Source organism: Triplophysa dalaica, chromosome 4 (genome assembly GCF_015846415.1).
Source record: "Triplophysa dalaica isolate WHDGS20190420 chromosome 4, ASM1584641v1, whole genome shotgun sequence".
NCBI classification, from domain to species: domain Eukaryota; kingdom Metazoa; phylum Chordata; class Actinopteri; order Cypriniformes; family Nemacheilidae; genus Triplophysa; species Triplophysa dalaica.
In genome coordinates this window covers 19,352,684-19,366,573 of record NC_079545.1, presented here as the reverse complement: position 1 = coordinate 19,366,573, position 13,890 = coordinate 19,352,684, and the positions used below count along the sequence as shown (strand labels likewise).

Here is a 13,890-nt window from a genome sequence, read left to right as displayed (position 1 = left end):
AGATGTGCTGTTTGTATGTCACGAAGTATTACAGTATTTACATGTAAATAAAAACAAGGAAAGTATCTTACATTATTTGTTGATATGATTACAATTCTGTTATTAGCCTCAATCTGACCAAACAACCTTCTCCACGTCACCTGGCATTGCACATCTTGATCTGGAGTTGGACCTTGTTTTACAATTCTGTCAAAACCTGCAACCAAGGCCAAGCTTATGAAGGAAGCCAGTGGAGCAGAATTAGATTAAGTTTATTGGTATTTTCATTCTTGCATCGCCGTCAGATGTCTGGTGCAATAATAAAATTCATGTGTTATTAGTTGGTGGTTTGCTACATGTGCACATGCATTGCACACACACACATGCACGTTTTCTACTTGACTCCGTAGCTGCTTTCACGTGCTAGATTTACTAGTGTGATGACCGCATGATAACATAGGTGTACAGAGACTTATGGTTCATAAGTTCACTGAGATTCAAATTCAAACAACCAGATGTAGAACTTTCAACACACATAGAAACTAAAAAACTAGAACAAAACATAGATAAGACAAGAATACAAACAATTCTGTCTGGAAGATGGACTGTATTTCTTATATTTTATATTGGCTCAAATTTGTGGACAAACACACTCAAATACACTTTCACACACTGTACATTATAAAAAGTTTTAAGTTATAAGATGCATTAATATTTATCTATGCCCTTCTGTCGTAGTGAAAATGGAAGCCATATAAGTACATCTTTCAATTTTAGTATACTCACTAATACGTAGAAAAATATTTTAAAAGCGTTGTGATACTTCAACTGATAATGATGTATCCATACTGCCAAAATTCCAGGATCTAGATATCAACATAAGATCTTGTTTGTCCAGAAGAACCATCGTACATTTGCTATCATTTCCTATGACTAATAAAACGATTTAAAAACTCTTGCTTTGGTAAAACTAAAAACTCTATTGCAATATATTATTTAGCCATGCAGAATCGATTCTGTCAAGCAATTGAACGGCCTCACATTCCGGGAAATGTTTGGAGAATTAGACCACTCATAATCAAGATTGTGACAGACTTTTCTGGCAAAGGGAGGATGGGGCTGGGGGACGTTATGGGATGTTAACCGCGGCAACATTTCCCGGATTCTGCAAATGGTCAAAGCAGAAGCTGAAGTGTTTACATCCTTTACGATGACATCTGCAGTCGAGAGCATTGTCAGTTTTATGGCGAATCACTGAAGGGTCAGTGACTTCAGCGGCAGAGATGACAGTAATATTGTTGATGACTGTGAATATTTCACTGTTTTCGTGGCAGATTCAGCACATTATATGGGGAATTCACTTAACACACAGTGCCCTGTTCTAAGGCTTAAAGGAAGAGGAGAATAATATATGCTTCATTGTCTGAGAGGCAAGCTTCAAATCTTTGTTAAAGAAGATAAATAAAGTTGTCTTTACCGTTTTTCATCCTGGCTTTAGTTTATTGTACTCATATAAAATGGATTGATATGTTTACTTGCTCAGCTGTTTATGCAATAGACTGTGTTTGTGTCACAAATGTGTGAGCATTGTTTCTATGTTGTCCTACACTGAGTTATTTATCAAAAGGGAAAACCTTATGAGTAATTGCTTTGAAAAGAACATTGAGTAGTTTTTCCTCATTAAGAGGAAATAAATAGAGTTTTTCGGAAAATGTTTAAAATTTAAGTAACCTATAGCTTATATAGCTCTATATGGAGAATGTCATTTCATTTCATCTATTGGAATCACACACACAGCTAAATGCTAACTACATCATCCTTTTGTGAACTTATTGTAGCAAGATGGTTTCCGACATCAATGGAATACTTTATTCAAGAAAGGCCGGTTTTCCTGTTTCTGTTATAATTTGAAGAAGAACATATGTGTACACAAAGAAATGACAAAGCTGTGGAGCAGGTTTAGATACTGTCTAGACTGCAATCACCCACCGCTGTCAGGATTGGGGTGAGACAGGATAGAGAATAAAATATAGTGTAGGTGGTCACAGCCTCAAAGTGATAGTTCAACCAAAAATGAAAATTCTGTTATCATTAACTCACCCTAGTTTAATTTCATACCTGTATAAATTAATTTGTACTGATGAACACAGAGAAAAATATGGAAGAATGTAAGAAGCTTTCAGTGCTAGAAGATCATTGACTACCATAGTAGGAAAAAAGTGCCCAAGAACTGTTTGTTCAAAATTAAAAAAAGACAGATTATTAGGAGAATCTGTGCTATTTCACTGAGCTCACGTGCACACCCACACAGACAACTAAGCACAAAACATAACTACTTTTAATATGTTATTTTACATAATACTAATATTTAATTCTGGGCGAATATAAGATTACCATTGCGAATCAGGGTTAGGTACACCAAAGGTGTTGTGCACTATTTTAATCTAGGCTACTTAACCAAAACTAATTTGAAGCTTATACTGCCTTCTCGTGCTCTCGGAAATTCAATAATTCCAACTTCAACCCGGAACTAATGCTGCCTTGACGTGCTCTTGGAAATTTGATCATTACCACTTCTGATGTCATGATTCCAAGCAAATTGTGTTCAGGTGCTTTGTTGTCGGAAAGAATTGAGGACGCCAGATTTATGCTTGCGTGTGTCTTGGATTTATGATGCCTTCAACTGCTCTCGGAATTATTGAATATATGAGTTTACGAGGTAAAAATTGCACATAAACGCCCATGATGTCACTTTTCCCACTGGGAAGTTGGGAAATAATTTCGATACCCGAGTTCCCGAAATGGTCGGGCATTACGCAATCAACATGGGGGACAGGTAGGCTAATCCATGTGTGTGGGACAATGTGGGCCACCATTGAAAGGTAGTGCGAAACTGTGACATAATGACGGAATTAAACATTTTTATATAATTTTTTAGCATAGAAAAATAAGTCCATTCCAACTACAACATAATTAAGGCATAAGTAAAATGTTATATAATTTAGTAACTTTAAAAGTATTTAGTAACATTAAAACGTTAATATTACGAATGATTTAATAGCATTAAAACTTCACAGGTATCTGCTAACATTAAAAGAGGAATTATTGAATTTCCAAGTGCAGGCAGCAATATTGCACAGAGGGCACAAAATCATGAGTGACACGATCAGGAAAGCTGCATTTTAAACTTGTGTTGCTTATTTTATTGCAAGGTGCCCCCTATCGAAAATATCCATTATCATTAATGATGATGGTTGAACCGGTTCAACCAGATTAACAGTGGTAACACACAGGCTTTTATATATTTTACATTATATATTTGACAAGCAAAGTTTTTAATTTCCGTTTTGCTTTCTTTTGTTTGGAATCAATCTATGGTGCAATATAAAAGAGGTCATTTCTTGCGGTGTGTGTGTGCTAACCTTCATTTTCTGCTTTAGTTTTAACACACTGCCACCCACAGCTACCATTCAAAAAAGGCTGTCAGAATGACTGCACACCACACACCGGCCAAACCAGTGAGAAAGCCTGGTGTGTGAGAAAAGAGCTTGCATTTACGTTGTCATGGACTTTGTCATATCAGACTAAAAACCGATCACTCAGCCCAGCAAGCCGTAGTGACCATGAATTGTAAAGAAATGGGTTCACAGAGGGTGACCACACAGATTGCGATGTCATGTAGTAATATACGCTAGATCTGCTCAACATTTCCAATAACGGCATTGCATCGCCTATTTGCATAATCATAATGAAATGCCTCCTGAGAACTACCCACTGCTTTTCATCTTTAAAAGGTCTTTATACCCCAGCCAAATGTAAAAAATACAGAGAATAAAAGGGGTTTACTGGAATGGTGTGACGTGTGAGTACGTCTTACGCACTTGTGGCTGCTGCACATAGTAAACCTTTGACAGAAATGAAAGGATGGCTGTCTGTTCCAAAAAAGCATGTACCAACAGAGTCCAAAAGAGAATTGGCTCCCAGTGTACGATGTAAGACAATGCAGCTGTCAGCATCTCCAAAGGGTTGGCAGGGAACGGGAGGGCATTTTAGTTTTTTCCATCAGGAATTAATAATAACACATATTACAGGGTCTACGGATTGAGTTAGATTGGCTTAACCTGTCTATTTCTCGCTGTATAAACATCTCTGATCTCTAATGCTTAGCTGTCGAAGTCACTGTTGGCTACTGTGACTGCTCTGGTTTTGGCCATAATCCCAAGTGTGAGACATTTGGATGACAATTTGTGACTGTAATTTCTTAAAAGGCCACCCAGGATGGATTTATTGATGAGAGGAAAGATCCATGAGCGTTCCAGAGTTTTGTGGACCTTCACCATGAAGTCCAGAATATGGAAAACCTGTGTCTCTTTTTCCCTTATTTCAACAAAGTTGTAAGGACTTCAGTTTTCATGCACTATTTGTCCCTAGCAGTGAATTAGAACGTTGCACAGATGTAATTTATCTTTCTTGTGTTGGTTTTCAACGTGTCTTGTTCCGTTTCAGATTTTTGTTTGCAAAGTGATTTGATCCCTTTGAGAAGGGTATGTTGTAAGAATGAACAGAATAATAAATAGGTGGAGGAAGAGGAAAAACAAGTGTGAGTGCAATGACTTACGTTATGATTCAGATCTTCCAGACTCATGTCACGTCCAGTATCAGTTTCACCATTGATCCCACACACATCGATCCCTCCAACGTGCCAATATACACACTCTTCTTCTCCATTATAAAACAATTGCTTTTGCATTTCTTCCACCGAGTTGTATTCCCAAAGGTTTTGTACTCTGGCTCCATGACTAAGGCTGTTGAGAGTTAGTGCTGGTTTGAGGAAGGCAATTGGTGGGTCAGGAACAGTTCGGGCTGGATTTATGAGTTGATGCTTAGCGACTTTGTGTGACCCAGACTGAAAACATCAAGTCAACGGCTCCACACAAAATGATGCTCATGTTTGGTATCTGATTTAGACCCATCTCACACAGCGGAGATGTGATTTTGACTACACGAGTCTGGAACAATGTGGGAGGAATTTCACAAGTGAATAAGTTGTGAAACAATGGAAGAATGAAACTGTTTTAAAAGTTGTGAGTTCAGATTGAATTTGGAGCACTTTGGTGTTACATAACATGGGTCCTATGGGAATGATTACTTAGCACATGTTGGTTCATTCCAGCATAAATCCAAAACACTTGATAACTAATAGTCTGAAGGGATGATGTCATTATACACTGTTTTGAGTGACAAGAGAGTTAGTACATGATTAGACGTAATGTCTGTTAATCTTATAATCCATAATACTAATCATTCCACAATGAAACAACTGGATTCTTAGCACTGCAATGTTACTGTTTGTCCTAGAGAGGGCAGCATCAGGTTATTTTTTTCAATATGCTGTGAACATGCTGGATTTCGGGCTTCAAGTGTGATGGCAGTATAAGATCAGAAGTGGTGAGGTGAGGCAACCATGTTTTGTATAATAATGACTTCAATGTCATAAATGTTATCCATGGTAGATTACCTTATAATTTGACAGAGTTTTGGAACAGCCTGGTTTGAAGCATGCTTTTAATAAAATTGATTGACATTTTCCTAAAAATTAAATTTCTAATTTGTATAATTTAGAACTATTTGGTTGGTTTAACATAATAATCTCCATATGTAGCTTTCTTTAATTCCAGGATGTTTTAATAAATAGAATCTCAGTGGAAAAATAAATAGTTTCAACAATGGAAGACACCATCATTGAAAATACTCCTGTAGGAAACTTGCAGAGTCTTTACACTCCACAGAAGTACTTTTATTTGTAGTGGGTTCCTTGGTGATATTTATTTGTTTCTATTAAGTGCATTCTTTGTGATGAAAGTTGTTGCCTGCTGAAAAAAATCTGGCTTACCCCTTTTCCTTTCTCTTTATTCTGTGTAGCTCACAGTTAGGCCGATGTGCATAACATTGTGTATAATATTTAACTACCAAACAAGTGAGAAAATTAATTTTTATTTTCTCTGATTCTGACAGAGTGATGTCTTTAAAAGACATGATACAACACACTTAGTGAGAGTTGGTGTGGTCGAATTATATGTAAAATTATAATAGTATTTTGTCAGTGTGTTTCATTACTTATTCACGTTTAATGCTATAGTCAATTTGTACAGTATAAACAGGATTTGTCTGTTTAATGTTACTCATTTTGGTTCTTTTTGACCTCTGGTCACTTTCTGCAATGCAAAATTGCAATTTAATATATTTAAAAAAATAGTGAATTGTAAGTCTTTTCACTTGTCAGTGTCAGCCTCCGCCCATTCTGCGTAGATAAAAAACCAAAGCATTTACATCACATGGCTAAGAGTGCAGTCCAACATCAGACAAGCCTGATTAGCAACAGACGGTTTTAACAAAGAGCCTGAGAGACTACAGGGAATAGGGTTGCACGGTGTACCGGTGCTACGATAACATCGCGATGCTAAAGCTTCAAAATACCCGCGATGCCTCTCTATTTTTGAAACGGTAGAATCGTAGTACCGCAGTTAAGGTTGCGTATGCTCATTAATATTCCTTTGAACACTTACGTCTGCCTTTCTGCGGTGTTTATCTCCTAAATGAATGTGTGTTTTAAATGACTCGGAAAAGACAATGATTCAAACTAGCGTTAAATGATTCACCAACTCAGTGGAAAATTAACGCCACCTACTGGCCGTCTTAGTTCTGCATTTAAAGTAAGGCTAATATTTCCCTTTATAAAGACTGCTGTATCAATGAAATTTGTCCCACATTTGAATTAGTTCCCACGTGAAAAATGATCTAGTGTATTTAAAAAAACTAAACACTAGCGTTTTTGAGTCTTACCATAGTAAACATTTAGGTATATTACAGTATTTGCTACAATTTATCCAATGACTACAGTTGATTCAACAAACTATTCTAGTGCAAAGTATAATACAGTTTACTATAGTAAATACAAAATGGTTCATCTAAATCTGTGTTTTTTGTAAAGATCTGAATTATGAACATGGCACAGGATCGTTATACTATTTGGTATGGCGATACCTTAGCTGGTATAGTATCATAAGAACATGTTTATGGTACCGTGACAACCCTAACAAGAAATGCAGTGATTTGCAATGACTGTCAATCCGGGAAGACAGAACATAATTCTTATGTAAGGAAAGTGATAGATCTTAGAGATTCTCTCATTCCACATTTAGATTAAAAGTGTGCAAGTATTTGTGTGTAATGTACTTAAATGACATTTGCTGTTATATTTACTTTATTTTATAAAGTTAGATCCCAGTGTTCATAGGTGACATTATATTGCTCTCATGTTAGGGGTTCTCTTGAGTCTGCTGTTTCTTATGCTGTAACTGACTAGCTATGGTCTTTAACATGGTCTGTTTTTCTTTGTTTTAATGTCATTGCCAAGTTTCATGTTCTTTTCAAATGGTTTTCCCTTTCTCTCTCTCAGTCTCTCTCTCTCTCACACAATTTCTCTATCACTTTTCTGCACATGTTCTAAACCAATACCACATGATGCTGAGCAGACAAGCCAACATGGCATCATACAAAAGAGGGCTAACTTTCAGTTTAAGGCTTTTGGCTTGTTTAGGAGAATGCAAGTTTGATGGAAGACCGTGTTTTGTCTTCACATCATGCATGAGACATGTTTGGACATTGCGTAAAACAGGACCATGTTGGAGGTTGGTGGGTAAAGTGTACATTCTTGACAAGTAATTGTTTTCTCGCTCTCTTGCAAACTCCTGCAAACTTTAAGCTTGCCAGTTCATCCTCTTTATTGTCTTCTTTTCTCCTGTTTTTCCCTCGATGTTTCCTGACCGTCAAGGTTTGTACCTTTTTTAGTCCAGGCGAGGTATTCTCTGAAGGAGAAGTAATATGAATGCTGTGTGAAAACTTCGGTTCATTTAAGTGCCTTTTCTGGAAAGAGATGCAGGTGTTGTCATCAAACTAATTTAAAAGAGTTGCAGTTGACAGATCGAACGCATTCCCTTCACAGCTGAGGATGTGGTTTACTGTCACAGGCTGTAATTGCATATAGTCACGACTAGGGAACAAGAAAATTGAGAGCGACAGGATGCAGAAAAAAGTGTTGAGAGCAAGCGTGCCGTGGCTGTCAAGTGCGACTGTCCCAAAACACCTGATTCCGATTCATGATTAACAACCAGCTCCTTCAGTTTACTTTCTACCTTGCTGCCACATATACCTTGAAGACGTTTTTGATTCAGATAACGAATACTGCTTTACAACCAAATTTATGTAAAACAAATTCTTGCTGGCTTTTTTTGTGTAAAAAAATACGGAACAAACAAACAATACAATTTTCTAGGAAACACTGTAATTGGACCACATGTAAGGCTAAAATAAAGGCATCCCGGCCTGCCTCCCTCCTTATTTGGATAATGTCTGGACATTCTTAGAGCAGAATGTTGGATGAAATGTCTCGGTACGCCAAGTGTGTAGAGAGGCCGAGTATATAGTATATGGACATTGTCTGGTCTCCATTGGCTGCTCTGTAGCCTGTAATCACACCACTAATCTGGAGCCTATCCAGATATATTACAAGTCAGCTCAAACAGTCCGTCTATGAGATTGCACAGAACACATCCATCAAAACATGTGTCGGTCCAAATCACTGATTGTGGCTGAAAACTGTGGGAGAAAGAGGGAGAGAACAATTTTCAGACAGAACGCCATAGGCGGACAAAGGCAGCTTGTAATTTAAACAAGAGCCCTTGGCTGGTCCATATATCACACGCAAAACATGCTTCCCTCGAAACATAATCAGTCAGAATTAGAGTATACGTATACTTCTGAACACATTTTGACAGGTAAATGTGATGTGACTAACGTGAACCAAATGTTTGTAAGTGCACAATAAAATATTGCTCTTGTTGTGATTTTTCTGAATATGGTTGTGCAGTGACTGTAGTGGTATTTTGAAGTGCTCAGAATTTGGGTGGAGGACGTGCAGGCCCTGCAGGGTAATTCAAAGCAAAGTCCAAGTTTATGGTTTATTTCAACTTTTAGTGTTTTCATGTTGGTTTACAAGATCTCTGTTCTGGCTATTTAGTTTGAACATTAATGTGTCTAATTACTAAAGCTGTTTTGTGTGCACTGGTTAGTCATAAACTGTATTCTTTTGATGTTGGCAGGCTGTTTGTGAGCGGTGAGTCCTGTACATCCAGTATGTTTATGGAATTCCCCTTGAATCCGCCAGTTTGCTGTTAGATCATCCGTCTCTTGCTGCGCAGCTGCAGACCTCAGAGTGTGTGTTGGTCAGATAGTGTGTCCGTGTGTGTTTTTGTTCGTCAAACAGCTGTAATTTGAGTGCCAGTTGCAAGTCCCCTTGGGATGTAGAGGCTAGCAAAAATATGCATTGAAGTGGTCCTTCAATTGTGAGTCATGTTTTGTTATTGTGTGTGTGTATATGCAGCTGTGCAGATACCAGGCCAGTGTTTCATTGCATATGTGAGTTTTGGAGCACATACCTGCATGTGGGTTTGTGTGCGAGTCATGCAGTTGTGACCCGACTTAGCGCCTACTGCTCGCTTGGGTCAAAACGACCCTCCGAAACACTTGTCAGTTTAGCATGGCTGATTTTGCATGGGCTTATGTTTGAGTTAGGGGTTTTAAATGTGCTGCTAGGAGTATTAGGTCAGTATGGATCACTGCAAACACATTTGTTTCGCAAGCATTTTTATGCCTGGTGGGTGGGTGTGCCCCAAATACAAGGTGTTTAAGTGCAACCCTGACCAGGCGGTGCAGTGCTCTGTGGGTTGCTTTCTGCTGGCATTCACTCAAAACCTTGAGTTAGTTACCTCTATGAGCAAGCATCTACTATGTATTTGTCGCTTTACATTTATGCCAAATGAATTGATCAAACGTAAATGTAGTCATGTATTTATGAAAATAATGTGTAACCTTAAATAATTGTAACTTTGGAACGCAATAGACAGTTTATAATGTTGTTTTTTAATATGTAAAACTTGTTACAATATGTACAAAGTTTGCCATTACCTCTGCAGCTTACAGACATTATTGTTGCCCCACCTACACCCTCAGATAAATCTACTGTATTGTTCTTTAAAGCATGCAAACATGATTAGAAAAATGACACAGTGGCCTTTTTATTTATCTCCTCCACATACCATTTGTGAAACGTCTTCACTGTTTTTTCACATCTAATGCAGCAGTTTTGAGGTCAAAGAACTCTGGCTGGATTGTGAAGTCCGGATGTGAAGTTGATTTTGCTGGCCCAGATGGCTTATGTATACGCTGGTTATATTCAGGTTGGCTTGAATCCTCAGGGTTCAGAGGATGCAGCTGCATTATATTCAATTGTTATGTTGGCCATGGTGACAAATCGATCAGCTTAAGCAACATATGCTTTTGCAACATCACTCTTGAAATGCCAACAAAAAGGAAAAAAGAATAAACGAAACAAGCTGTTCAAAAATAGCGTTTGCTTAAATAATAAAAGTTTTGATCAAAAAGAAATGTTAGGGTGTTTCATTGGTTTTAAAATATATAGTTACAGTAGGCTACCAGTTACCAGAATAAATGGCAATGCTCTTCTTTTTGCAAATTGTGAATTCACTTATTCTCTATGTAGAAAAGTTCCAAGTAAGGAAGAAGGAGGCGGGAACTGGCGAACGTTAAACCCACACTTTTAATAAAACAAACAAACAAACAAAGAACCAAACAAAAGTAAAGGGCCAACAGCTCCCTCACGGTCGACTGCCGGCCACACAAACATAATAAATCATATCATAAAATCCAGGCCTGGTCCTCTCTCGTCATACACTCTGTTGCTCTTCCTTTTATGCTTCCGATCTCCTCCGTGAGAGATGCGAGACCGGTGCAACGCACAGCTGACACTCATTATCACTTGCTTCACCGGCCTTGCGTCGTTCCCTCACGCCTCTCAATTCGCACCTTGCTCGTTACACTCTACAATAAAAAAATGTCTGTAGAGCACAGTTATTTAAGGAGTGTAGAGGGGCCATGCTGTAAATCCGTATGCTGTTAAAATGGGTGGATACTTTACAAAATATTAAGTAATGTTGCATTTTGGAATTGCTTTTGTAAGATGATTTGATTAGACAAATTGAGTATTTGGTTTTAGACCACAGAGAATTTATATAAGACTTATATTTGGCAGTTACATCGACTTGCAGTGCTTTCAAGGTGTGCGTTTTTTCAGGATGTTTTCCTTAAAAGCACTGTGCTCTACTAGTTGAGCTACAGAAACAATATGCATATCGTGGAATATCTAAATTTAATGGCCTATAATTTCTGTTGTAACCGTTTAATCCAAGATTTCCCTAAATTTGCTGTGTTGACAAAATGTTCTTTATTACAGCGCTTTATCTATTGTTTTAATAATACATCTTAATTATGATACTTTATGTTTTTTTCTTTTTATGCATTGCCTTTAGCATCTTAAAGACTGCTGACTGCTTGCTGTGCAACCTTTGGTTCTTGTGACCTGTGTTCCCCAGTGTAGTCTCATAACTGACCTATGATAGAAAAGAGAAGAGCCAACCTAAAACAGCGCATGAAATCATGGGAAAGGAAACAGTCCATAAAAATATGATGCAGCCATCCAATTTATGTGGTGTTAAGATTGGATTTTCACTGCTAAGTAAAACACAGGATTAAGAGGGAGACAGAGAGTAATAAGACAGTTGATAAAATGTTTTTTTTCATTAAAGTCAGGTCAGCAATAATGGGGTGATACATCTGAGAGCAGGACTTCAGTCTTGTATCTTTGTGTCCATGCACGCACACTTTTTCAAATAAACATTATTTACAACCCCGGTATAGCATTTTGTGCAACCTAAAAGTTGTGAGAAGAGGAGCTTCTTGCTGGTATATCCACACTTAACAGAAATGATTTTCTTTTTTTGTTGTTGTTGATAAAACCATCAGTGAATCGTGTTTTTAGAATTAACAAACAGCTTGGTTTGAACCACAATGCATTTTCACATATTAACATGTACCTTTGTGCAACTGAATGTGTAATTTATAGCCTACCTGCATCGTCAAAGTGTTTGGATGTGAGTCTTGTGTGCATGTTTAAGGGATGCGCCGATATGTAGTTTTTGGCCGATAATGATGACCGATAATTCTTTAACAGTGGAAGGCGATAGACGATATATTGGCCGAAATACATTATCTAAATATTAATATAAAAATCCCTAAGACCGAAACAGAAGTCAAAAGTGGACAACAGCCTTTATTTGAAAACACTGACAGCAGAAAACAAGGTAATCATTATTTATGTTTTGTACCACTAGTTGAAGATTCTCTAACCTTTTCCAGAGCAACCCTCAAAAATGTTCTAAATAGCCACTTGTCTAACAGGTCTCAAGAAGGTAAGCAATATGCTTTTGTTCCTATAATTTACACATTCATAAATATTGTATCAACATGCTGTATCTACATCAAGAATGTGTTGCTAATAACAGTAAGTTAATAATCATGACAGAAAGACAGTAATGTACAAAATTTTAACTGTTATGTACAAAATTTTAAATTTAATTTTAAATTTTAACAGTGTTTAGCTGATGATTTATCGGCTATAATATATCGGCCTAAATTTTATTATATAGGGATGCATGATAAATCATCACCAATCGGTATCGGCCAATAAATGGTCATTTTTAATGTTATAGGTATCAGCCGATACGGATATTGCTGATGATTTATAATGCATCCCTATCATGTGTGGTCCAACATGGAAACATGTAAGCGTGTAGGAGAGGTCATAGTAGTGGTTTAAACACAATACATCATCCTCTCATCCTGCCATTTATTTATCCTGACGCAGCGTGTGGTCTGACGAGTGATAAAGTGCTCAGGTGTGACAAAATGTTTTGCTTTTTCTGTGAGCCTTGTTACGATAAAGGGTGTCTGACTCTTTATGTCAAACTTGTGCAAAGCACATAAAACAGGAGACTCATTTAAAAATAGTGTCAGATATTTTTCTTTACAGTATGTTGTACATGTTTTCGCTTTATGTTCTGAAAAATCCCCAAGAATAATTTCATGAATAACATGAATCCCTCTGCCAGCATGATGGTGTCACTGCCTTGTTTATATTAATATTGGTAGCATTTGCACATGTACACATTTTATCATACGTTTGTTTGAAACCAAGGTAAATGTGTCAGATCTATTGATTTTGATTAGGGAACGCTGATCTATGCCAATAAAGGTAAATCAAGTTGTAATATAGAGGTAGGTGTTTTGTCAGAAAGTTTATATTGGCATTCAGATTGAAAGACTTAATGATTACAGGGAGGATCAAATTTCAAAAACATTCAATATGAAAAACACAATTTTAATTATGTAAAATCTGTTGTTTTACGGTTCAGTTGTACTGTAACAGTACTTCACTCTGTGGTAAACCAAAGCCATTTGTGAGTTACATTATGGAGGAAGGGCGTTTGTCTTGGCAGGCATTGACTAGCTGATGGCATAAACCTAGCTCAGTAAAACCTCTGTTAAAATGAGGTCACTCATGGTGGAAAAGACAACAAATAGTTTTCTACTTTGAGAGACATGCAGTAATGTAGTGCTGATGTCATCTAATGTAACAGAGCTGTCCTCCAGTCACTGGTCTTAAAGACACGGGTGAATTTCCTAAAAATAAGTTTCTTTAACCGACAGGGTTGTTTACTAGCACGTCATCTCTGATGTTTTGCACCCATTCAATTTGAATTTTGGATAGATCAATAGAAGTTTTGCAATAGGTTTTGGAGGATGCAGCACACCATATAGGCTATTGATATATACTTGGACACTCATCTGCATTATCAATTCAATTGTATTTATATAACGCTTTTCACAATGGGGATTGTTCCAAAGCAGCTTTACAGTAGAAAAACAAAAAAACTT

General features: G+C 37.3%; 1 protein-coding gene across 1 annotated transcript in view; it reads right to left on the bottom strand.

Annotated features, from left to right (window-relative positions):
• pou2af2 (POU class 2 homeobox associating factor 2) overlaps positions 1-4,784 on the bottom strand; it is a 37,470-nt gene extending 32,686 nt beyond the window's left edge. Inside the window, exon 1 of the mRNA XM_056745920.1 lies at positions 4,598-4,784. The gene's annotated coding sequence lies outside the window, so the exon portion shown is untranslated. The remainder of the gene's footprint in view (positions 1-4,597) is intronic.
• Positions 4,785-13,890: the final 9,106 nt, after the last annotated feature.